This window comes from Mus musculus, chromosome 6 (genome assembly GCF_000001635.26).
Source record: "Mus musculus strain C57BL/6J chromosome 6, GRCm38.p6 C57BL/6J".
NCBI classification, from domain to species: domain Eukaryota; kingdom Metazoa; phylum Chordata; class Mammalia; order Rodentia; family Muridae; genus Mus; species Mus musculus.
This window is the reverse complement of record NC_000072.6, coordinates 4,647,612-4,674,349: the sequence shown is the minus strand read 5'-3', so window position 1 is coordinate 4,674,349 and position 26,738 is coordinate 4,647,612. Positions and strand designations below refer to the sequence as shown.

Below are 26,738 nucleotides of genomic sequence, written 5' to 3'. Positions count from 1 at the left end.
TGTGTGGTAAAATTTCTTTCAGAAATGTATTTGATTGCTTCCTGTGTGGTAGAAATTTGTTAGTCGCTAGGAGTGGGGTCAGTCAACAGGATTTTTTATTAAGTGCTTCTTATGAATTGTGTTCCATCGAAAGTTTACAAGTGAACTAGCTGGTGATGCTGTATTGCTGGGCCTGAGCACTGGCTGGGATAATAGAGCAGTTAAGGGCAGATAATAGCACTAACGTCTGTACTAGGTCCAAGGCTTGATGCTCTTTCATGGTCTCCCATTTAAATAATGCTTTAACTCCTGCAGACTGTAGAGCCTCTTGTTTCATTGTATTTTATAGAGTGCTTTAGAGTGAGCATAGTGGTTTTGTTTGTTTGTTTGTTTGTTTGTTTGTTTGGACAGAGAATAGAACACGCCCAGTTTATGTAGGGCAGCCCAGGGTGTATACTTGGCTTTATAATTGGATGTTTGCAAGCCAGGGTCTGTTCCACAGAGAGAGAACAGTTACCAATAGGGCTGTAAACCAGCCCTGCAGTGTCTTACCATGGGAAAGTTCAAGGTCCAGGCTTGGTGTCTTCTTCATCCAATGTTCTTCTGTTTTATGACTCCAACACTGTTGGGTCATTGTGGATACCAGCTCCTGGCCCTTCTTACAGAAGACCATTAGAAAATTAACATTAGTAAGTGAGCTAAGTCATATAAAGATGAGGTAAGCTCATGTAATATTTTTCAAATAATTCCTTATTACTTTGAACCATTAATTTCCAGATCCTGCATCTTTAGGCATTAAGACAGTTGCTATAGTTGTTAATGTTAGCTGTTTAGTTGGCATGTAGTGTTCAGTCTGACAACCAGATTTAGCTGCCTTCAAAGAAATATACCTGGTCATTTGGGGAAACATTTCTCCCAAGTGGCAGATATCCCACATTGACTCTTACTTGTTTCCAGGGACTAGCCAGGAATGAAAGGCTGATCTGACCAAATCATAGTATTTTGTTCTTCTGAAGCCATGTGTCATGAGACACAACTCAATCTGAGCCCTCTGAGATTTTTGAGGTGTATCTTTTTAAGGTGATGAGCCGAGAAGCTATGGGTCAAGAGCCAGTATGGTTGTGGTCACAGACGCTTACAGCTTTACCTGAGGATTGACCAGCTGTAAACCATTTTCTTTCTCTATTCTGGGCAAATTTCTGGCTGATCTGGTAGTTAGTCAGATGTCACACAAAATATTTACATTTAAATGGCATTTCAAAATCCAAAGTATTCTTCTGTTTATTGCATACAGCACATTGCCTCCCAGTAGAGGGAATGCCCCATCATGTCATTGGGGCACCTCCCTGAGCTTGTCAGGATTTCCTAGGACTTACTGTATAGGTGTGTGCTGGTTTCTATTTCTTTAATTTCATTTTTTAAAATTGGATACAACATTTTCCTGTGTGGATCTCACAATCCTCCTGCCTCAGCCTGTGAAGGACCAGGATTACATTAATATGTCATATACAGTAATATGCCATATACAGTAATATGCCAAGGTGCTCTAGATCTCCTCTCCCCCTCCTCCTTCTTCTTCAAGATTTTATTTATTTTATGTTAGTATACTGTCATTGTCTTCAGACACACCAGAAGAGGGCATCTGATCACATTACAGCCACCGTGTGGTTGCTGGGACCTCTGGAAGAGCAGTCAGTGCTCTTAGCATCCGAGCCATCTTTCCAGCTCCTCTTTTTCTTCTAAGACAACCAGTGCATTGCCACTCGCTCTTCCTTGGCAGTGACCAGCTGGCAATTGTAAGCATATTACATTAGGCCCATGTCCTAAGGAAAGAATGCCTGTTCAGACTCTAAAGGTTGAGGCTGTGGCCCAGAGAAAGGCTTAAACTACTAGTCCTGTTCGTAAAATCCAAGTGTTCTGCTCACTAAATGAGCACAAGTAGGCTAATTGACAAAGAATTGTGGATCAGGAGTCAGTAAAATGACTCATTTGTAAAGAATTATGGAGAGATTTGGAAAATGCAGCTGGAGATAACATTGATCTTCACCCTGACCATTGTCCAGAGCCTTACACATTGTCAACTACCTTCATCTCTAAAGATCCATCTGCAGAAGCAATCATCCCTCTGATGTAAAACTCTGAGAGGTAAAGCCCAGAAGTTTCCCTTTGATTGCTAATACCTTAATGACCCTTGATTTGAGTGTTTTGTTTTTTTAAATGGATATGCTTCCATAAATTGAAGATCTCTATGTATCCTTGTAGTGAGGAAATAAAATAAATACCTTTTCAGTTGGCTACAATAAAGCCTTGTCCTAAAACTGGTGTCCTATATGTGGAGATTTAAACTTGGATTTAGAGCCCAGATATCCCAAGACAATTTATATCCTCTATCCTCCCAGGTATAGTCATATAAGAGATTAATTCTTTTTAAGGAATTGGTTCAATGATGTACCTGTGGTTATGAGATTTCCCATCAATCCTCCGATCCCATGTCCATGGTTCTCTAAGACTGGCCAAAGTAACATGGTCCTTGAACACACTGACTGTCTTAACACGGGTTCCCACCAAACCTCGGATATTGTTTCTGAAACTATCGCCTCTTTATGCACACTGGTCATGGGACTTGACAGTGAACAACAAAGGAATTATTAACAGTGGTTAGAGGGACCACATGTACTAAGACAACTAGAAGCTACAAAACAGCTAGGTTAGAATGTTCATTAAAAATGTCACATCTTGCCAGGTGTGGTGGCACACGCCTTTAAACCCAGCACTTGGGAGGCAGAGGCAGGCAGATTTCTGAGTTCGAGGCCAGCCTGGTCTACAGAGTAAGTTCCAGGACAGCCAGGGCTACACAGAGAAACCCTGTCTTGAAAAACAAAAACAAACAACAAAAAAATCACATCTTGCCAGGGTGGGAAATACCCAGGGGACCCCCCCCACCCACTCAGAGGAGAAAGGAAGGGAGGATGAGGGAGGGACTGAGAGAGGGAATGACTGTGAGGGGGACAGTGATCTGGATGTAAAATGAATAAATAAAAAAATTTTTAAAAAGAATTTGAAACACACACACACATACACACACACACACACACACACACAGGCAAATTTCACATCTGCAAGTCTGCCTTGATGATAAATGAAGGATTAAGGCTGGGTTTAGAGCTAAGAGAATACTTAGAAAATTAGAAACTATTTAAGCCAATACCTTCAAGTATAGCTAAAGCACGTGAAGCCATGTGACCCTGACCCACCCCATGACTTAAACTAACATTTGCATGTTTGACCATCCCAATGGAGAGGATGGATGACATTAACAAAAAAATCCCACAATGGATGTGAGTGTATGCTTCTCTAGAACAAGCTTACCATTTGCTTATTATTGGTTTTTAATGGCCAATAAATTAATCGGAGTCAGTGTTCTAGAGATCCGGTGGTGACCCTGACTGGACACCAACACTCCTCGTGTTGCTGTACATTCTTGTAGGAAAGGCTAATTGAGTAGCCATACGCATAAAGGCCAAAGTGCAGCCACGATGACCCCATATGTGGGAAAGTAATTGGTTCTATGGAACATGGTTGTCTCAGGAGCTCCCCATCTGCTGTGCAAGGAAGGAGAGGCTTCTGTGAAGGAGTTCCTGGTGCCGTGAATAGGCCTTCAGAGCCTCTTGATGAAGAGAGGCATTGGGTTCTGTCAGAGAATCCAGTGTTGCTAGTGTGAAGAACAAGCAAGGGGTGCTGGCGAGGTGTGGTGCAGACCCATGAGGTCTCTGGGACTGAGTTTTGTGTGAACTTAGGGGCAGAAACATAAAGCCTGAAGAGTTTTAAAGGTGTTGATATCACATTTTGCATCCCTGTCCAAGCAATCTAAGAATAGTAAGGAGAGCAGTGGGGTGGGTGGGAGTGAATAGAACATTATTATTCTACATGGAGAAATAATAGCATCATCTATGTCCAAGAGTGTTGGGGGACTCAAGAGCTACTTAGGAAGTACAGGGCAGCAACACTGGTACACATGTAGTTTGGAAAATGTGGTATGGAACAGGAAAGGTCCAGTTCTGACAGATGACACAGGGCAGTAAACAGGGCTGAGGGAATAAATGTGAGTTCTATCTTCTGCATTGTGAACCTGAGGTTCTTCTCAGAAAACCAAGAACAGCAGGCAAGTGGGGATTCGAATGTTAAGTTCAGAGCAGAGAGGAGGTGCCTTGCTGTGGATAGGGCCTGATGGCCGAGGAGGTCATTGACTCAGGGGGAGCCTATCGACGCCCTGTTCTCCGTGTGCCCATTTCAGGGTGTTGTTCAGCCAAATAGTGCTATTCTAGTTCTCCAAGAAAATAGGATGCACGTGCCTGGTGAATGTTTTCCAAAAGGTAACAACACAGCCTGCCAGGAAAGGCCAGTTAAAGGAAAACTAACTGTTTCTTAAGAGGATGAAATCTCTGTCTGGGGTGGGAGAGATTTAACATTCCAAGCTATCCAAATACTAAAAAGCTGACACAGTAGGTAGGGCCCATCTGACAGTCACCTGAGCACCACCCCGTAGAAAAGCTGACTGTCCTTAAGTCACGTTGAGGAGATAAGGTGGAAAAAATGATCCTTCTAGTCATTACAGGGATCATTATTAAGTGATTTTAAATTGGAATAGTTCTAAAAATTAAAATACTTTCAATTAAAATACTTAAAGTTTGATGAGATCGCATTCCTTTTCTTCCCCAAATGTCCACCCGTAGCACAGCCCTGAGCTAATTCCATGTGCTTTGCTTGGGTCTGTCCACCTCTCAGAGCCCTGGCTTAGCCTCCTTCTTCTCCTTTCTGATGATGGCCAGAACCTACGTATTTTGGGGGTGTGTGTGGGGGGGGTTACGGGGGGACGGGTGTGTAACCTTCCTCTAAAGCCACTATGTGGCTTTTCGTCCTGTAAGTGGCTGACCTCTATGCTGCCTTAACCCAAACAGCAACACCTTTTCCCTATTCTTCTCTGCTCTCCTCCTCCTCCTCCTCCTCCTCCGGGCAGCCTCAGAGACTTACAGCTTCCCTGCCCTGGGGCCTGGCTTTTAAACTTGATTTTTGTTTCCTCTCAGAATATACTTAAGCTTTGCTTGACTTTCAAAATTTTTTTCTGCCTTTTAATTCTTTAATCAATGGAGAAAATTAACCCATTTCTGAGCCCCCAGATAATACGAATAATACCGCTTTACATTCTAAATCACATAGAGATGGACTGATAAAAATTATGTTCATTGTTGGTACTTGTTCTAATGAGTCAGTCTTTCTTCCTTTACCTTTCTTTCTCTTCCTTCTCCTAATTGTAAATATGCGGCTTGCTTCCCTCTTTTGGGTATTATGAATGTGAACCACCATTTTCAACATGCCCCATCAAGGGGCGAATGTATCATGTCCACTATTATTCATGCTAACTTTAAACAGTTGGTTAAAAATCAGTGTCCCACAGACTGCTGTACAGTGAAGGTACTGTGGTTTGTATGGCAAAATGCCTGCCTGAGACTAAACTAGAGGAAATATGATACTATTAAACTTAAAGACATATAATACGACGACCAGTCCTGTCCTTCCCAACTTCTGAGCTCATCGCTGCCAAGACAGGAATTCCAGATTAATGAAGACAGTGGAGACATGGTCCTTGTGATTGTAATCTCTAACTGAATTCTGAATCAGAACAAGTACCTAACTGGGACAATTTATAAATTAAAAATAAGGCCTACCTGTCAGATAATAGAATTCAGTCCATCATAAATCCCTGGTTTTGATGACTAAACAGATAATGTGTTAACTTCTTAAAAACAACACTGTTAGAGGCTGGCAACATGACTCAGCAAGTGAAGGATCCTGCTCTTGGGCCTGGAGGGCTGTTTGGTTTCTGGCATCACGAAGAGCAGGAGGAGAGAGCCATTTACTGAGAGGCTTCCTCTGGCTCCCCTCGGGTACACTGTGGCACACATGAATATACCAAGTTAGTTTTAAAAAAAGAGCAAAAATAACATTGTGACCAAAATGTCACAGCGGGGTGAAAGGACAAGAAGCTGATGTCAGGGCAGAGGAGCAGCTCGTTTTTGTGCTGAGGATGTTGAAGGAATAGACATGTTTGTCATTGAAAAAAATAGTTTGAACATAGAACTGCTGGAATTTTCTGATGAATTATACATCATGTGAATTAGGGAATGGAGGACTCAAGAGAACTTCCAAAATCATGGTCTTAGTGTATTTTTTGGTTCTTTTTCTGTGTTGGTGAAGACATCAAGGATACATGCAAGACTTTTTTTTAATTTTGAGCATTTTTATTTCTTATCAGAAATATGAAATCTTTCTAGGGACAAGAAAAGTAAATGTGCCATCTTGGGAGTTTTCAATGCCACCTGTAAAAATAATTTTTTTTGTCAGTCTTCTGAAACTAACCTCATTGCGCTATAGCAGATGGCTAAATATTAGCTAGCCATCATGTTGCCTAGGTCAAAGGTTCTAGCATGGATATAGATAGGAAGTCCAGGGGTCTTCTTCAGGTGAATGTATAACACAGTCTGTCTCAAGCAGACCTCCGGAGCAATAAACACATGGAAAAATAAACACGAGTTATAACCCCGCTGACCTCTGGTAATCTCTCGTTGTGATGTTCGCTGACAATTATGCCTTTTTTTTTTTTTTTGGTGTGTGTTCAGATGTCTGAATGTTGAGACCGTTATGGCCATTAAGAGAGAGAAGTCTCCACTTATTGTGCATGCAGCTCCTACTGAGACATAACAACGCCTACTGGTGCTTCATCTTGATAGATGAGAGCCATGGATTAGACTCTTAAGAGCTTTCCGAGTGAGAAAGAAAATCAATCATGTCCACTCTTTATATCAGAATGACTCACAAGCTTGTCAAGTCTACTCCGTGAGAAGTTCCGAATACTTAAAATTTAAAATGAAGCAGAGGACATACTGCGTAGCTTCTTTCTTCACAGATACACAGTTATCTGCTGCCATCATTGAGATGTGAAAAAAGCCATTCTGAATCTTAGCTGATTTAAAGAACTTTGTGAAGGTCTTTGTGAGTCATCCATTTTAATGGGAGATGCTTCTAATATCAGCTGGATTTCCTCTTCTGCTTTGTGTTGGATGACAACTCCGTACATTGACACATGTAGGACAGCCTCATCTTAGATGGGGGCAATGCCGAATTTCTTCCCTGTCTGGATTAGGCTGGCAGGATGTGTTCTCATGGTATGGCAGAGATGAGAGTAACTAAAATATTCAACGTGTAAATCTCTCAAGTCACTACTTGTGACACATTTGCTAGTATCTGACTTAGTAGCAAGTCAATTAGCAGAGCCCTAAATCAGAGTGGGCAAAGCATATAAAACTATGGGACAGAGTATAAATATAGGGATGATATTTAATGACACTACTAATACAGTCACTTTACTGGTCAGTGCATTGATCCTAAATATTTAGTTCTTGCAAATACACAAAGGTGCTCTTAAGGCCCCCAAATTCTTTCACAAACATGGTGTACAATCTCCATCTACCAAAGTACTCTCATACTTTATACTAGGTTCAGATGTCTCCTTTTACGTCTCCTTGGTTGTCTCCTTTTAAAGAGATATCTAAATCTTTGAATACTTTGCCCTCTGTCACACCCCAGCATGAAAGGCACAGAAAGAAAGGCTTGTAGTGAAGACATAAGCAAGCACGAAGAACATTCAGAAGGACCAACGTAAAGGTGGCCAAGCCATCTGTTCATTTTTGAGTTCTCGATAGGTGAGATTGTCACTAAAAATCAGATCCAAACAATGGAAGTCCTCTCTGTCATTTTCTTCTTAACTGTCCCAACTTGAAAACAAAAAGCTGTCAATTCAAAGTCTGTATCTAACAAAACTATCCACTAGACAACACAGAGCAATTAAGACAGTCTCAGAAAAATAAAAGCTGAGGGAGTTTACATATCATTAGGCCTGACTGCCAAGGGATGCTGAAGAGTAGTCCTGGTCAAGACAGACAACAGGAGTCTGAATCCCCTTGACACATTGTCTTCAATGAGGGTGAGAATCGAGGTTAATAGAAAAGCCACTTCTGTCGTGATGGGTGACTATGAAAGCCAGTGCTTTGTAGTTTTGATTTGTAGTCAAAGATTTAAAGGTAAATGAGTTAAAAGATAAATAACTAATCCATACTGTTGAGAACTGTCTCAGTGACTTTACTCATTGCTCAGAAAAGCCCTTTCAGAAGCTCTTTTGAGAAGGCAGGTTCAGTCTGGCTCAGGGTTTGAGGATAAGGTTCATCAGGGTGGGGTGGGGGAGAGGGTGTTGGTAGCAGGGGTACAAGGTGGCTGGTCATGTGGCAGCCAAGTCAGGAAAAGAGGTGACTGCTGGTTCCCCAATGAGTTTGTCTTCATTATGCAGTCCAGGACCTCCAATAGCATAAAGTGAACCACATTCAAGATGGGTGTTCCCTCCTCTGTTAAACCTCTCTTGTGTGTGATCTCACAGACACACCTTAGAGTGTGTCCTTTGGGTTATTCCAAATGCCACCAAGTTGACAACGAAAAATTTCATCACGTGTTCGTAGCAATGACGTCAGTAAGTCAAAAGAAGACAGAAACATTTGTCAGTTGGTATCAGTGTGAATTTAGAAGCAGGGTGCTATCGGGAGATGCTCAGAAGCACCTGGGAAGACATGGGTTCAACCCCCAGTACAGAGAAATGCACATAGAAAGGAGAGAGGAGTGTCTGCATGTGTGTGGGTTTTGTGAGTTTGTGTGTGTGTTTTGTATGTGTTTGTGTGTCTATGTTCCCTGTGTTGTGTGTGTGTTTGTGTCTTTGTGCAGTCTGTGTATGTGTGTATGTGTGTGTACATGTGTGTGTTGTCTCTGAGTGTGAGGGGTATGAGTACAGGTATGTGTGATGTCTCTGTGTGTGTATTGTGTATGTGTAGAATGTACAGAAAAGGAAGTAACTTAAATTATTCACTGAAAGAAAAAAAAAAAACGCGAAAGGCAAGAATGAGGAAACAGGGGACCGAAAAACTTTGACATGTATAACAGTTAGCAAATGGTCAAAGTGACGTCTGTCTTACCAGAAATGACGCTCAAGGTAAATGGGTTAAAGAATGACAGTCACAACTGAACTTTGCAGATTGATTTCCTTCTTAAGAGCAATCTTATGTACTACAGGCTGGTCTTAAGCTAGCGATGTAGCCAAGTATGACCTTCATCTGATGCCCAGCCGCCAGTTTCCTAGTTCTAGGATCACAGGTGTGTACCACCACGCCTGGTCTATGTGGCACTTGGAATTGAACCCGGAGCTTTGTGTGTGCTAGGCAAGCAATATGTCAACTGAGCTTCCCTAGTTCTGGAAGGTTGATGGGTTTTTGTTTGTTTTTTGTTTGTTTTGTTGTTGTTTTTTTCAAGACAGGGTTTCTCTGTGTAGCCCTGGCTGTCCTGGAACTCACTCTGTAGAGCAGGCTGGCCTCAAACTCAGAAATTCGCCTGCCTCTGCCTCCCAAGTGCTGGAACTAAAGGCGTGCGCCACCACGCCCGGCCAGGAAGGTTGATGTTTTAAAATGATCCAGATATACCTAAAGATATAAATTCATATTTAAATACACTGTAGGCGATCAACTGATTTTCTTAGTAGTGTGTATTTGTTATATAAAATAATGGGCTTCATTATGATTCTTGCTAAGTTTGTATAGTGTACCTTGACCAGACCCCTCCACACACAAACATTATCTTTCCTTACCCTCTGCACAGGCCCTTACCCTCTAAACAACTGACTGTTTTTGAAAGATCCCAGAAGCCATTTGGTGGTGAAAGAAAGCCCCCATCAAGTGATGCTGAGAAGATAAGATAGCCACATGCAAACAATGTGGTTAGAGGCTACTGTGGTGCAATCATAGATGCAGTTCTAGGCACCTGGAAGTCTGAGGCAAGGAGAGGGCAGCTGGCGAATTAAGCAAGACTTAATGAGAAAGAAAAAAAAAAGTAAAAGAGGTAGGGGTTTAGTTCAGTGGTGAGAACTTGTCTATCATCTGTGAGGGTACGGTAGTAATCTGAATTGAAAAAAGAGAGATGAGAAGAAAGAATGGGGTTACCCTTTGTGCCACATTTGAAAAAAATCACAGATGAGTGAATAGAGAAACTGTGATACTCACACATGAAGGGATTTTTCTTCTCAGCCATAAGGAATAAAATTATGACACTGACAAGAATGTGGAGGTAAACGGAGACCATCATATTAAGCAGAATAAGAAGAGAAATACTGCATGTTCTCACTTGTAGGCTCTAGATTTTATACATATACTTTAAGTCATGAGGCTAGGACATAAGGCTGGATATGAGTCTAGGGGGAATAATGGGAGTGGAGGGGCAAGCAAGGAAAGAGTGGGGGATGAATCCAGCCGACGGACGTGGTACAGCTGAGGGAAAATGACTTCCTGATACAGGCCCCATATATGCCAATAAAATTATATAAAAATAATAATTCAAGAGGTCTCAAAGCATCAACTTAAAAACCATAAGCTCAGGAATATGGAAGAAGTTGACTCTGTTAAGGTTCACATATCAAACACCACCATCAAGGAAGTGAACAGAAATTCTGAAGAACGGGGAAAATGTCTGCTGCTCCTTCATCTGATAAGGGATGTGCACTTTGTACAAAGAACTGCTCCAAGCCAGCAGCAGGAGGGCCAGTCACGTCAGCAGCAGGATGAGTCAGCTGAACAGATACAAAACCAGCCAGAAATCTGGACAAAAGGTGCATGTCTAATTCAATGCTGTGTAAATCCTATATATTTTTTAACTTACAACTTTTCATTTTTATTGGTTATTTTATTTATTTGCATTTCAAATGTTATCCACCTTTCCCAGTTTCCCCTCCCCAAGCACCTGATCCGCTCCTCCCTCACCCCTGCCTCTATGAGGGTGCTCTCCCACCCACCCACCTACTCCTGCCTCAGTGGCCTAGTGTTCCCCTATCATGGGTAATCAAGCCACAGGACCAAAGGGCTCCCTTCCCAGTGATGCCAGAACAAAGCAATCCTCCTCTACATATCCAGATGGAGCCACGGGTACTCCCTGACTAGTCTTTGGTTGGTGGTTTAGTCTGAGGAAGCTCTGGGGGGTGGGGGTGGCGGTGTCTGGTTGGTTGATATTGTTGTTCTTCCTATGGGGTTGCAAACCCCTTCAGCCCCTAAAATCCTTGCCCTAACTTCCCCATTGGGGTCCCCTCGCTCAATCTTATGGTTGGCTGTGAGCATCTACATCTGTATTGGTCCGGTCCCGACAGAGCCTCTCAGGGGACAGCTATACCAGCCTCCTGTCAGCAAGCACTTCTTGGCATCAGTAATAGTGTCTGGGTTTGGTGTCAGCAAATGGGATGGATCCCTAGGTGGGGCAGTCTCTGGATGGCCTTTCCTTCAGTCTCTGCTCCACTCTTTGTCCCTGTATTTCCTTTTGACAGGAGGAATTCTGGATTAATATTTTTGAGGTGCATGAGTGGCCCCATCCTTCAACTGGGGGCCATGCCTAGCCACTGGATATGGTCTCTACAGGTTCTATCTCCCCGTTGTTCAATATATTAATTAACCAATAGTTTAAAATGAAAAGGTCATCTCTATTGTCTCCAAAAAGTAGCAGCAATCTTTACTCTCCTTTCAACAAATGGAACCCAGTAGTTTGAAACAGAGCCCAGACCGGTGTTTGCTTGTCAGGGTCCATCCTGTGAGAGGGAAGTACAGAGGTGTTAGGACCCAAGCAGCTTACACATGAGTCACCAAGACAAGACCACAAAAGTGACATGACAATCTGATAATGCAGAGTCATCAGAAGCAGAAAACTAAAGCACGAGTAGGCTGAACTATCAATATAAGGACGAAGAAAAATATAAGCATTAAGAAGAGCCAGATAAACAATCACAAACAAGTAAGAAAAATCACCTTTAAAACTGGCTAATATAGTGGGATAGAGATTTAATATAAAGACAACTATATATATATATATATATATATATATATATATATATATATATACTAGTTACAAGGTACTAGGGAGATGTTCCTCACTTAAAATGACAGCCAAACAATAACCAAACATCAGCAACTAAAACATCTAGGAATGAATTGTCCTGGGGGAATTTTATGTAACTGGAAATTTCAAAATGCCACCATGATGATCACAAAAAGACTTGCATAAGTGAAAAAGTCCACCATTTCTGAACTTAAGAACCAAAGAATATCATTTATCCTGCAGTTAGTAAAGCTTGTTTTATTTGTGAGACTAGGATATTTTTGGAAGTAGAGAAGTTAACTTTAAATATAATTGGGAAAAGTAAGCATAACAATTGTTAACAGGCAGGCTGGAGAGATGGCTCAGGGGCTAAGAGCACTTACTGCTCTTCCATAGGTCCTTAGTTCAATTCCCAGCAACCAAATGGTAGCATACAACCATCTGTAATGGTGATCCAATACCCTGTTCTGGTGTGTCTGAAGACAGCTATAGTGTACTCATGTAAATAAAATAAATAAATCTTATAAAAATTGTTAGTAGGCTTCTTATTAAAAAATAGAGAAGGATTCTTTCACCAGTAATAGGTAACTTTTACAGTGTATTGTGAGGTAAAGAAACTGGAATCCTCTGCAATTAACACTGTGGGAAGTTGCTGCGTAAATGTCGGTGACACTATGAAAATATTGTTTCGTATATACCTAGTGGTCTAGGGACATGCTATAGTCAACAAGAAGTCACTTACGGAAAAGACAGACTACTTGAAAATTGGTTCTGGCAACAGAGTGGTCATCTGAAACAAAACTAAATTGGATTCTAGCATACACCACTCAGGTCTAAACGACTGTCAGCTTTTCTTTATTGCTTCCTTTGTTAAAGAAGAATGGGAAATCCTATTTATTCAAAAAGTATTCAAATGCAAACGTCCTAAGATGGCAGATTGACACAATCTATTCTCTGAAAAAAATCTTCTCTTGTAGAACAAAACAATAAACAAAAGGCAGAGTGAGAAAATGTATTTATATTTTACATCATTGACAATGAGCTAATCTCCCAATTATATAAAGAATTATTAACAGTTTGTAAGAAGGGGAAAAAAGCAATGGATAAGCATTGCTTAGGTCTAGACACCTGTACAGCCCACACATGTATTTATATACTGAAATTAACACTGCCAAGCTTTGGTATGAGAGGGTGGGACCTTTGTGGAGTAATGAGGGCACGCAGATGAATTCCCCCATGCAGGACATCAGCAGTGTGACAAGAGGGGCTTCAGAGACCTACATGCCTTACCCCTCCACCATGGGGATATGGAGAGAAGGCTGCTGTCTCTGATACTGGCACGAGGACCTCACAGACGGGGTCTGCTGACATCTCCATCTAGGTCTTCCCAGACTTCAGGAGTGAGAGGAATAAATTTCTAGCTTCTTGGCCACTCTTCTGTTAGCCTTTTTGTTAAGGCAGCCTCATAGACTGAGAGGGCAAGCAATCGCACCAAATTGTTCACCTGGAGAGAAACATGAATGCCTTTTAAACTTGTGACAGAGTCTGCAGTGACACTGCAGTATTAAGGGAGAGCTACGGTGTTGGGAGAGACTAGAGTGTTGCTATGGGAGGTGTACAGCCCCAAGGGCGCCAAGGAGGGCAGGCTCCCTGAATAACATTAAGAGTGCATGTTCCCCACAACTCAGTAATTCCACATCTGATGATGTCTCTCATACAGGCACTCTTATAAGTGCGAAATGACATATAAGCAAGGCTATTTGTGCTGTGGCACTTTTAATATGATTTGAATGGAGTTAACAGTATCAGTACTTAAAGATTATGGTGGCATGTTACCATGCCAACGACTTAGAGCCACACTATGTGATGGTTAAAAAAGAAGAAGATACAGAGGGCCACAGTGATAATAAAGTATCTGTCATTTGTGAGGATTTGAGTTCAATCTTGAGTTGGATAGTGACACATGAAGGGGACAGTCGCAGGCTGAGCTCTAGATGACTGGCCAGCTGCTCTAACCTGGCCAGTTCCAGGCACAGAGAGATCTCATCTCAGAAAACCAAAGTGGATGGCACCGGAAAGTTGTCCTTCCACAGACACACACACACACACACACACACACACACACACACACACACACACACACATACACTCACACTCACTCACACACACACACACACACTCACACTCACTCACACACACACACACTCACTCACACTCTCTCTCTCACACACACACTCACTCACACACTCTCTCTCTCACACACACACACACACACACACACACACACACACACTCACACTCACTCTCACACATATTCTCTGTCTTTCTTGCTCACTTTCTCTCCCCCCCCCCCCCCTACAATGGAAAGGTAGTATCTTAATAGAGAAAGACACTAAGGAATATTTTTAGGTGAGAAAAAGCTCAAAACTCTGGTATGTTTTATGTTAGGAGGGGAAAAAAATAGCAATTTTCTTTGCCATCTTTGAAACAAATTTTCAAGAACACAAGAAGCTAAGAGACAGGATTCCTTGTAGTTGGGTGGTAGAAAGCACAAGAACTGGGCAAACCAGGAAAACCTGAAACTTTGTGCTACTTCTCCTTAGGACGTTTTACATTTTGAACTACCAAAATCTATTTCCATATAACAATAAATACATAACCAAACATTTTGTCCTTGGAAGAAGTTAGTGACCGGTGCTGGTAACTACACAGCCAAGTGTCTTGATCTTGGGAGAGAGGTTAGTGGCAGGTGGTGGCTCCCGCATACCTTCCCATCTCAGCAGACTTTCTGTCTCCTCTGGCTTTTAAAGATAACCAGAACCCTGGAGGCTCCGCGAGGAATGCCGACCCTCTGGAACCTTCTTTCTGATCTCACCGAGTGATAGACCGATCTCTCCACTGATTTTTTTTTTATTTTTTTATTTTAATGGCTAGATTCTTCCTGTAAATGAAGCATGCACTCCCGCTTCGTGGCGGGATCACTGCGATTTAAGTTTCTGTCTCCTAAAATGTCCGCTCTTACTCACAGTCCTGCTCGGATTAGAACTGTGGAAAACTATGGAACCCCGGGCCTGGCACGGAAGACTCAAGGCCGTAGAAAAGAATTAAAAACTAGACGATTACAACACAGAAGAGAAAAATAATTCACAATGACTAAGTAAGACTCAAAAGCAAGCTATCAGCACATCCGTGAAAGTGCAAAACTCCGGCCAGTGTCAGCCATATCGCTTTTGGCTCACTGACTTAGCAAATGTAGGCGTGAGCTGCTAGAGGGACACAGGGTGACAGAAAGCTTTTGTCTGCACGCTAAAACCCTCACCAGAACGGCCATCTTTCTTGCACACCGTGATTGCACACCGTGATTGAGCTGCGGGAAGCACTAAGGGCTGGTAGTTTTTACAGGAAGACCTTAGAATTTGCTCTCAGTCACGGACAGTCGGGGCTCTGGACATTCATACCTACATTGGCGGGGTCCCAGACAACACAGACAGTGTCACAGAAAGCCCACAGTAGCACATTTCAAAAGGAAAAAAAAAAAGTGACGTAAACACAAAGTGTCAGTAGGCTACTGAGAACGACTAGCTTTGCTGTGATCCGAGTTCTTTCTGAGTTAGCTAGTTATGAAATGAAAACCAATGCGCTGAAATGAACTGTTCTATGCTGCCGTACACACTAGAAAGCAGCAGCCACAAGTTAGACAACACCTTGATTAAAATAATTTTAAAATCCTTATATAAGGATATTAAAAGTAAGCACATTAAACTTTTTTTCTACTTTGCTTTTTAATTTTGTTTTTTTTTTTTTTTTGACTAAGAGAAATTATGATTGTGTGAATTTTATTTTCTTTTGTTTGTATGACTAAGCCATTCTTTCTGCATCGGAGATTAAAATTAAATTATATTTTGTCTCCCTCCATTCTTTGCTTATTAAAATACTGTGTTCTCTGTATTATTAATTTTCACATACATATGACTATCCCTGTTTTTTTTTTCTGTTTTTTGCATGGAGCATGAGAATTTAATTGTAAATTCTGGTTTATCATTATTATTAACTATAAATGATCCCTTAATTTTTTATTTTTGTTTTCAGGCTTTAGTAACTTGTATGTTAGCTCCAGAGATCTTTAAGTACTCAGCCAAGGTAGGTTATTGCGATTGTCCTGGAAGTGTTGCTCTGAGATGCCGGCTATAAATGCACTATATAGGATGGCAGTGGACAGATAACCCCCACTTTAAACCTTGGGAACAGCCTTGGTGTTATTAGAAGTTCTGTCTGTCTGTGACTACTGATCCCAGCCACGGCCAGGCATGACAAAGGTATTAACTGACCATACACCTTTTCAATACTTGGCATCTCTGATGGACAGTCTTAGTTCTAGGGTCCCCACCACCCTCACTATGATTTCTTGACACTGTTGTGACACATCTTCTTAAGGATCCTGGCACACACACTGTTCTGTGTGTAAATGTCACAGCCTGCAAAGGGGCTTTGTCTGTGGACCCCTGCTATGTCATTTCTCCCTTCTTTTTCACAAGTATTTCCCATAGCCGATCTTTTAGACATCTAATTCCTTTTGCTTTCTGGGTACACAGCAGGCAGCTAGAGAAGTTTGAGAAGATAGATGGTAAAAATGAAGTTACGTTAGGAGGCCAGAGTATTCTGTTCAATTGTCAATGAAGAGCCATTATTAAGTAGAACATGGATCATGGCTACTCAGCATAAGATGCTAATATAATTGCCAAAGCTTTCCCGGAGGTTGATTTGATCAAATGTCCTAGAGGAGGAAAGAGCTTTTACAAGTGTGATAATTGGGACTTTTGAAAGTTTCAAGAAGAATAAGGACAGTGAAGAGAGTTCTGTAGACGATGTAGAGGAATTCTGGGCAGTTAACAGCCATAGACTAGGTTTTAAAGCTGCAGTGTCTATTTGGGAACTTCCAGAGAGGACCTCATATCCTGAGATGCAAAAGCAACACAGCTGAGAAGTAATTTCAGGATTTAGTGACCTGAATGTTAGCTCCAGAGGTCTTTAAGTACTCAGATCGGGAACCCACTGAATGTAAAAATATCTTGTCTTTTCCTCATACAGTTCTATGGACATTAAACACGCATGCCGTTGCTTCAGTGAAAGAAAGAAATAACCAGGCATTTGAAGAAAATTTGACATTGATACCTAGAGACCCAAAGTATCACGACAGCTGTGGAGGTGGAGGTGGGCCACCCAGGGATGAAATAAATAAGGTTCTGGCTAGAATGAGTTTATCAGTTTCAGGGATCCACTCAAAGCCTATCCTGTGAGTAGTAGCCGTAGAATTTACCTGGATTCTGGGTTACCCTCAGTTGGATCCTTTGCCCATGTGGCAAGAACTATCATAGAGATAAGTGTGAATGGAAGACAGTCTATAGACCTTTTCACTGGCTATGATGGTAAGTTACACACAATTCTTATACTTGGGGTAATGGCAGATAAGACTTTAGCCATCTTCCAGTGCTCCAAAATGTGGTTTTGTGTTATCTTCATTTGTCATGTTTCCACATTATTAAAGATAATATCCAATCAACTTGGTTAATGGAAGAGAGATTTGTTCTGGCTCACAGCTGTAGAGTCCAAGAACAGCTGGATCCATCCTCCAATGTTTCACTTCACCCTGGCTTTAACACTGAAAGTTTCCATGACCTCCTAATAATTCTGTTAAATTATGAATTTATCTTTAATTAGGTCAGAGATCCTGTGATCCAATAAGCTCTCAATGATTGGCTGTACCAACAGGTTGCACCTTCGCACATGAGACTTTTGTAGACAATGTACATATAAACCATAATAGTGCATTATTATAACTCTAACATTATGGCACTGTACATATTCCATAGATCTTGAGGAGTATCAGTCCATTCATCAAACTCAGACCTGTAACAACCAAGCTCATCTGTGCTGTGCTAGGCAGGATTTCATTATTAGAACAGACTGCTAAAGATCCATGTACATGGCCACTGATTTAGTAAATGCTTTTCTATTTGGCTGTCAATATTATGTAGACACACGCGCACTCGCTCGCACGCATGCATGTGGACACACACACATTCACACACCCCCACACACTCACAACCCCCCCACCCCCCCACACACATACACTCACACTCATGAACACAAACACCAGTATTCATTTGACAGAACAGCCTGAAGCATTCTGGGTGGTCTATACATTGCAGGCACATAGTCTAACAGTAGTATACTATATTGAGGACAGAACTCTGCTCAGACTTTGGTAAGATACACATGCTCTGGGCTATGGGTAATGCCCTTTAAAAACAGGCCAGGTTATTCAGTGTAACTTAGAAGTCCAGCAACGAATACTGTGCCCAGATGTGTTCACTGAAATAAAGAATACAGCACTGCACCTAATATCTCCTACTGCAAATAAGAAAGACAAGCTTGCCTAAGCTTTTTTCTTTTTAAGTTCTAGAGACAACATATTCCTCTCCAAAGAATACTTCTCTGGCTGTATGCCAAGAGAGAAAAGAGGCAGCCAGCTTTTAGAGGAACCCTCATGTCAAAAGGCTTTGCAGAATAGAATACTTAAAATATGGATTTTCCTTTTTTCATGACTTTTCATGCTTTCCCTTTCCCCTTTTATTGAAAGAGAGACTGGTGCACTCCCCAGTTCCTCCTCCCCACCCCTCCCATCCAGACTCGCTTCCCTTCCGTCTCTCAGTAGAGAAGAGCAGGCCTCTAAGTGATAAGAATGAAACGTAGCAAAATCAAACATACGAAGACAACACAGAACTGCCTCAGAAGTTGGACAAGACAAACCTACATGATGAAAAGAGCCTAAGACATGCTCAAGAACTGCGTATGTACTTGAGTGAATTTTACTTTTTAAATTAAAATTTATTTAAGAAATCAAAGGTCAAAATAGAAGGAAAGTAGAAACTGGGGATAGAATTTTCAAAATCAGAAAAGGGTCACCATCCCTATCTCTCTCTCTCTCTCTCTCTCTCTCTCTCTCTCTCTCTCTCTCTCTCTCTCTCTCTCACGCACACACACACACACACACACACACTGCTTATAGATATCTAAGAGAACTATAAACCTTTAGGTCACATAGGAAGGAAGGAAGGAAGGAAGGAAGGAAGGAAGGAAGGAAGGAAGGAAGGAAGGAAGGAAGGAAGGGAACCAGAATTTTATGATGAGAAATGCAAATTGATAAGTGTAGTTTAACAGGCCCAATGACCCCCACTACTAAAATGTCATTTTCCTTTAAAGAATTCTTTAAGGAGATGAGGGTTTCCCAGGGCTTGTTTCATCTTCTAGAAAGCTCTTTCCTGATCCTTGTGAGGAAGCAGCTGCTTTTCTGATTATGTGGACACTTGGCTAGGTGACCACTAGTATAACGTTATGTCCTGAGTGGACATTCAGCACCTTGAACTCTGTCTTCACTACCGTCTTCTCTGTTCTTACCTGCTGACTACTTTGTCGTAGGTGACACATTCCACATGCACAGATTCAATGTCGTCTAAGGGCAATAATGTTGGGTCACCAAAGGAAGTAGCTATTTCTTCCAGAGGCAAGAGAACTAAGCCACAAGCAAGAGAAACGGCCTGATTCTTTGAGGATCCACTGGTGTACAGGAGTGAGGGAAGAGCTGGCAGCGAGGCGAGGACATGGCATCGAGACAGGAAGTGAGCACACAGGAGGGCCCTGTTCTGCTGTGAGGGCAAGTGTGTGCCACTGTCTGTGCCCTCACTGTGACTTCGCATTTGGTCTTCAGGACTACAATCTCCATAAGGGAAACAGTATTGGCAGTTGGGGTAGGTAGTGGGGAGAACCAGAAGAGACACTATTAGAATTGATGGTAACTTAAAGAGAAAAGGAAAGAAGGGAAATTGAAATTGATTGGGAAAGAGGTCACACGTACAAGGAGGAGGGAGAGGCGGAGAGCACCCAGCACTGGTTTTGTTAGGAGACTGGGAGGCAGGCTCTGAGGGCTTGAGGTCCACGCATGGCCGCTAAGGTAAGGAGCGCCTGCTGTCTACAGATGGCAGAGGATGAGGGCAAGGCAAAACGACCTCATCTGAAATCGGCAAGAAAGAACAAGCGGTCAAGCGTGAGGATGGGGTTAATAACAAGCACCAAATTCCCCTGCCCTGTGGGACAGACAGCGTTCCTTCAAGTTCTTTTAAAGATTTATTTATTTATTATTTACTTATTTAATATATATGAGTACACTATTGCTCTCTTCAGACACCAGAAGGAGGCGGCATAGGATCCCCATTACAGATGGTTGTGAGCCACCATGTGGTTGCTAGGAATTGAACTCAGGACTTCTAGAACAGTCAGTGCTCTTAGCCTCCGAGCCATCTCTCCAGCACTCCTTCTAGCTTTTAGAAAGTAAAATTTGAAAGCCAAGTTAGGGTGTCCACGAGACGTCAGCAAAGAAGCCAGAGTGAGCACGCCACGTGGCCAGAGTGGAGTAGTTTAAAAGTGCACAATAAGAGCTCACTGAGGCCGGGCGTGGTGGCGCACGCCTTTAATCTCAGCACTCGGGAGGCAGAGGCAGGCGGATTTCTGAGTTCTTAGGCCAGCCTGGTCTACACAGTGAGTTCCAGGACAGGACAGCCAGGGCTAGCTATACAGAGAACCCCCCCGCACCCCCCCCCCCCAAAAGCTCACTGAGACAGAATCAAGTTTCTTGGCGATGCAGCAGCGACTTTCATAGAGTCGTTCTATAGAAAGTAATGCAAATGTGACAGAGATTCTGGATAATAAGGAGTTTTTATCCAGGCGATCTTTCTAGGTGCTTGACGAATTCTGATGTACAGTACCTTTGGGTGTGTCTGTAGGTGCTGTTTTGGGAGATTACCTGGGTGGGAAAGACCACCTATTGTTTGCTTGTGTTTGATTGTTTGTCGAATATGTACTGGATAGCCCGGAACTCACTTTGTTGATCAGTCTGGCCTCAGACTCATGGAGATCTTCCTGTCTCTGCCCGCTTAGTGTTGGGAATAAAGTTATACACGGTCACACTCCGCAGAAACCCTCATTTGAACGTGGGAGGCACCTTCCCTTGGACCACTGCCCTAGATTGAATGAAGAGCAGGGGTCTGGGTTGGGGGAGAAAGCCAGTTGAGTGTTAGCGGTCTGGGTCCTTCCGCCATGCTTTCTGTATCCCGTGAACTGCACTCAAACCGCGAGCCAAAACAAGTCCCTCCTTCTATAAGGCGCTTTCTACAGATACAGATCTGTTAGATACAGATAAATTTTAAAGAATTGGAAGAAGTAACGAAATGGACGTCTTAGACATTCCATCACAAAGCATAAATTCCAGCCAAACCCATAAATGTTTCGTATTACTATGTGGAATTCACTGCTGAGAGTCCTTACCTGGAATTCAGCTACCCTAGGGTCCCAGAGGGAAACATCGTAACATACGTGGCAGGAGCGACCTCTTTTGGAGAAACTTAGACTCTAACACTCTAGAGGTAGGCCAAGATTCTCTTTAGGAAGAAAAATAATATTGAGTTTGTGTTCTCACCCAGACAGATGGACCATTTAGTTTCCAAATTTCCGCTTAATATAATCTAGTCTTAATTAATTTTAGTTTGGAAAAGGTTGGAGGAAGCATAAGAAAATACAGTGGCTATTAAGAAACAATCCCCCTGCTTGCCAGTTCCCAGAAGGATCTACAGAAAGACTGATTTATTATGCTGTTTGCCTGACTTTCTTCCAAGTTAAATTATTTGTGCGATATACATTAAGGCATGGGAATGAAGTGGCCTTCTGTACAGAATTAGCAACCAACTAGAATCTGGAGACAGCTTGGTATTTCTACACCATAAGAGCTTTCTATATGCCCAGGGCATTACATTTCTGTCAAATAGTTATGGTCTGTAAATTTCCAGGCTGGATTTTTTTCTAATTATGCCTTTTGGCATGTTTAAGTTTTGATTTTTCATCTAATAGAACTTGGAATTAAGTTTTAAATTTTCATGTACTGGAATGTCGTGATTCTGTTTTTAACTTTTGATTTTCCTTCCTGAGCTGTTTCTCCTTTGAAAGAAGATAGACATATTCATACTTTTGTCGTGTGTGTGTTCAAATCCATCAGTCAGTTTATTTGGGTTGGTACAAGAATGGCTATTTAGCACTTTTATCCTCAAAGTTTTATCCTCGAGCAATTGTTCCAGGACTGTGCATAGTCTCTGGCTGTCTTTCCCCAATAATAGTGAATAAAATCTGAAGTTAATTTCCTCACCAAGTGGACCAGCTTTAGAATCACCGTGGAATACATCTCTGCATGTATTGATGAGGTTGTTTCCAGAAAAACGTAATGAAGGTGGCAAACCCCACCTTAATGTAAGTGATGCAATCTCATGGGCTAGGGTCTTCAACAGAATAAAAAGGAGAAAGTTAGCGGAGTCCCAGAACGCATCTCTCTGCTTCCTGCCTGCAGATGCAGTGTGACCAGCTGCCCTGTGAGACTGTCACTATGCCGTCTCACTATGGTGCACAATGCCCTCCAACTGAAAGTCACAATAAACAGCTCCTTGATGATGGACCTGCTGTCGGGTTTTCTGTTATAGCAAAGAGAAAAATGTCTAATACAAAGCTGCCTAATTTGACATAAATACCTAATTGGAAAGGCTTTATTTATTTTACAAGGTTACTTGTAATGAAGTCAATGTTTTGTTTTTGGTTTTGGTTTTTTTTTGGGGGGGGGTGGGGGGGGTGGGGGGCGGGTTTTGAGACAGGGTTTCTCTGTTTAGCCCTGGCTGTACTGGAACTCACTGTGTAGACCAGGCTGGCCTCGAACTCAGAAATCTGCCTGCCTCTGCCTGCCAAGTGCTGGGATTAAAGGAGTGTGCCACCACTGCTCGGCTAATTAAGTCAGTTTTAACATTGATCTAGACATTTTTTTTTTAATTTTTGCCATACTGGCATGATTGCTATTTAATAATGTGCTTAAATATCCAATTATGGAAGTCTTATCCTTCACCAGGACCCAGATAGAGCTGTCTCTTGTGAGGCTAGGCCGGGGCCTGGCAAACACAGAAGTGGATGCTCACAGTCAGCTATTGGATGGATCACAAGGCCCCCAATGGAGGAGTTAGAGAAAGTACCCAAGGAGCTAAAGGGATCTGCAACCCTATAGGTGGAACAACATTATGAGCTAACCAGTACCCCGGAGCTCTTGACTCTAGCTGCATATGTATCAAAAGATGGCCTCGTCAGCCATCACTGGAAAGAGAGGCCCATTGGTCATGCAAACTTTATATGCCTCAGTACAGGGGAAAGCCAGGGCCAAAAAGTGGGAGTGGGTGGGTAGGGGAGTAGGGGGGAGGGTATGGGGGATATTTGGGGATAGCATTGGAAATGTAAATGAGGAAAATACCTAATAAAAATATTAAAACAAAACAAAACATTATTCTAATTAAAGATATTCATTGACCATTTTGGTCCATGTACAACCTCTTTATGATTTCAACTTTAAATTGTGCTATCTGAGGAAGGCCTCCTGGCCTAGTTTCCATGCATAGGTGGGCTATTTGTAACTGCTGAACTCAAGATTTTAAGTAAAGATTTCTCCATGGCTGATTCTTTGCAACTGAATGGAACCTAAGATGGAGAGGAGAAGGAAAAAGGCCAAAAGAAGCGGTGGGTGCTTAGTTCTAGTTCCCTACACCAAATATGCTCGCCACAGCTCTATCCTGAGTTACTTCCCTCACACAAGGGAGGAAAGTGTCAACCTGTATTAACAGGAAATCATCAAACCACAATGGATTTCAATTCTACGTTTTTTGCATAACACCGTTCACTTCAAACTCACTTTCTAAGTCCACACACTATATAATCATACTGACTAGTTGGTGACTTTGGCAATATTCACCGACATGAAACTTTTAAGATTCTGTTAACCCCAGAGACTGCCCCACCCGGGGATCCATCCCATAATCAGCCACCAAACCCAGACACTATTGCATATGCCAGCAAGATTTTGCTGAAGGGACCCTGGTATAGCTGTCTCATATGAGGCTATGCCAGTGCCTGGCAAATACAGAAGTGGATGCTCACAGTCATCTATAGGATGGAACACAGGGCCCCCAATGGGGAAGCTAGAGAAAGCACCCAAGGAGCTGAAGGGGTCTGCAACCCTCTAGGTGGAACAACAATATAAACTAACCAGTACCCCCAGAGCTAGTGTCTCTAGCTGCATATGTAGCAGAAGATGGCCTAGTCAGCCATCACTGGGAAGAGAGGCCCCTTGTTCTTGCAAACTTTATCTGCCCCAGTACTGGGGAACGCCAGGGCCAAGAAGTGGGAGTGGGTGGGTAGGGGAGCGGGGGTGGGGTGGTCTAGGGAACTTTTGGGATAGCATTTGAAATGTAAATAAAGAAAATATCTAATAAAAAATAGATCCTGTTAACCCAGCTCATTAACGAGCAATTGCCTTATAAGAAACCTGATACTAGAGAATTTTGGACCACTTGATGACATGAAAAAGCCCCTTGAGGACATGAACAGATAAAATGAACTATCTCATGCTGTCGATGTCTGGACTTGGATGAATTACCAAAGAAAATGGCACAAATTGTCATCCTTAAAAAAGCTTCCCCATAAGGTATCATCCAATCATAGCGTGTTGAGGGATAAAACAATGTTTTGGGTTAACTTTATATTTTCAAAAGTTCATTTTTTTGCATGTAGTTTTTGTTAAAATTAACGTGTAAAATGTTTAGATGTTTCTCATTTGTTATATTTGCACATATAAATTTCACAGTGTTGCTATGTATCTTTAAATATTTTTTATTTAAAATCAAGATTTGTTTTTGGCTTTTTAAAAAATTTAGTCCATGGATCAGTCCGACCTTCCTGCGTTTGCATATGCATTCCTCTGCGTCGCCTCTGGTTTTAGTATCACTTACTTTAACAATGATTAATAATTCTGGCTTTCACAAAAATTCAATCTTTTAAAAAATAGATGATTTTTGTTGTTTATTTATTTATTTTCTTACTTTCCATAGAGATTTAAATTCAAAGAAATGATTTACTACTGTAAGAAGCAATGATAAGCAAGGACCAAATAGGGACTGGTAGTAACCATGGTGGGAAGGCAGACTGTACTCTGCAGGGAGGCCATGTTCAGTTCTGGCTGGAGTTACCTTTCCGGACAGGAAGAACCCATCTGAATGCAGCTGTTTGTCTATTTAAAACATTAGAGTACTGTAATTAACATTGCAGAAACCAACTAAAGGACCACTTTAGCCCCTTGTCCCTGTCCCTAAGTGAAGCACCTTCTGAATTGTCTCATGATTTGCAAGTCTGCTTCCTTCCCTCAAAAATAGGGTCAGTACTTGGTTGCAGCATTGGCTGAGCTGTGACATCAGCAAATGGTGGGCTGAGGGAAACAGTGTCACAGCAGCTGGACAAGTAACAGCAAATGAGAAGATGACTTTCTGTCTTCAGAAACATGTTCTAAGGGAGTCAGATACACACTGAAGACCCAGAACATGAGTTCAATTCCCAGAACTTAACATCAAAAAGCTCAGATGGTGGGTGGTACATGCCTGGAACCCCAAAACAGGGAGGTGCAGACAGGCTAGTCTAGCCTTGTCAGTAAACCCCAGGCCAGTCAGAACCCTTCTCTCAAAACAGAGGACAAAGGGCTCTTGAGAAATGAGATCAGACATATGCACATACCCCCCGCATCCCCCCTCCCCCCCAAGAAACTAAAACAAGCAAAATCCAAACAAGTTATAGACCCAAAATAATCCAGGAGATGATTGAAGCTATTTTGGCACAGTGGTCACCCTGGAGCTGATGACGGGTAGCTGAATTATGAATGTACTCTGAGAGAAGCTGACGAGATTTCCTGAGAGCTTGCATTTTTGTTGTCCTTGGAGGGATGCAGTAGCTATTTGCCAAGATGGGGGACAACTGGAAGGTTTGATTGGTCTGTTTTTATGTGGACAGTACTAGGGATGCTTTGCCTGCTAGTTTAATGATTAGATGTCTTTAAAAACAGTCAGAGAGAACAGATGTATATAGGAGTTCTTGTTAAGGTAGTCCATAAACATACATCAGCATACAGATGATATGTCAAGTCCAAGTCCTGCAATTAGGTAAGGTGTATTAAGAACGAGTTTAGAAGTCAGAGGACTGGGTTTGAGGAAATATAGTTTAGATGTTGAAGGTGTGAAGAGGCTGGGCAGTGGTGGCGCATGCCTTTAATCCCAGCACTTGGGAGGCAGAAGCAGGTGGATTTCTGAGTTCGAGGTCAGCCTGGTCTGCAAAGTGAGTTCCAGGACAGCCAGGGCTACACAGAGAAACCCTGACTTGGAAAACCAAAAAAAAAGAAGAAGAAGAAGAAGAAGAAGAAGAAGAAGAAGAAGAAGAAGAAGAAGAAGAAGAAGAAGAAGAAGAAGAAGAAGAAGAAGAAGAAGAAGAAGGTGTGAAGAGGTGTGAAGAGGACCCATAAAAAAACAGTCTGGATTTCCAGATTGGAAGAAAAACAAACGAGAAGAGACAGAAAGAAATGGCACACAGGTAATAGAAAGATGGCTGCCTGCGGTCCAGGATAAGGACAGCAGTAACTGTGGGATTTAGCAGGACGGAGGGTCTCCATTATCCTAACAAGAGCAGGTTAGGCTGTGAGAAGTGAAGTGATGCCTGGCTTTGCAAGTACAAGACTACAAGGGGAATCTTGTTTAAAGATAGGAGAAATAAACCTAAACTTCTGAGCTGGTGGCCATGGCTTTCTG

General features: G+C 42.2%; 1 long non-coding RNA gene across 1 annotated transcript; it reads right to left on the bottom strand.

Annotated features, from left to right (window-relative positions):
- Positions 1-12,979: 12,979 nt before the first annotated feature.
- Positions 12,980-19,796, bottom strand: Gm38761. The gene is made up of 2 exons (XR_868766.2): positions 19,441-19,796; positions 12,980-13,486 (listed from the first exon to the last, which is right to left on the bottom strand). It is a non-coding gene; the product is annotated as a predicted gene, 38761 (long non-coding RNA).
- Positions 19,797-26,738: the final 6,942 nt, after the last annotated feature.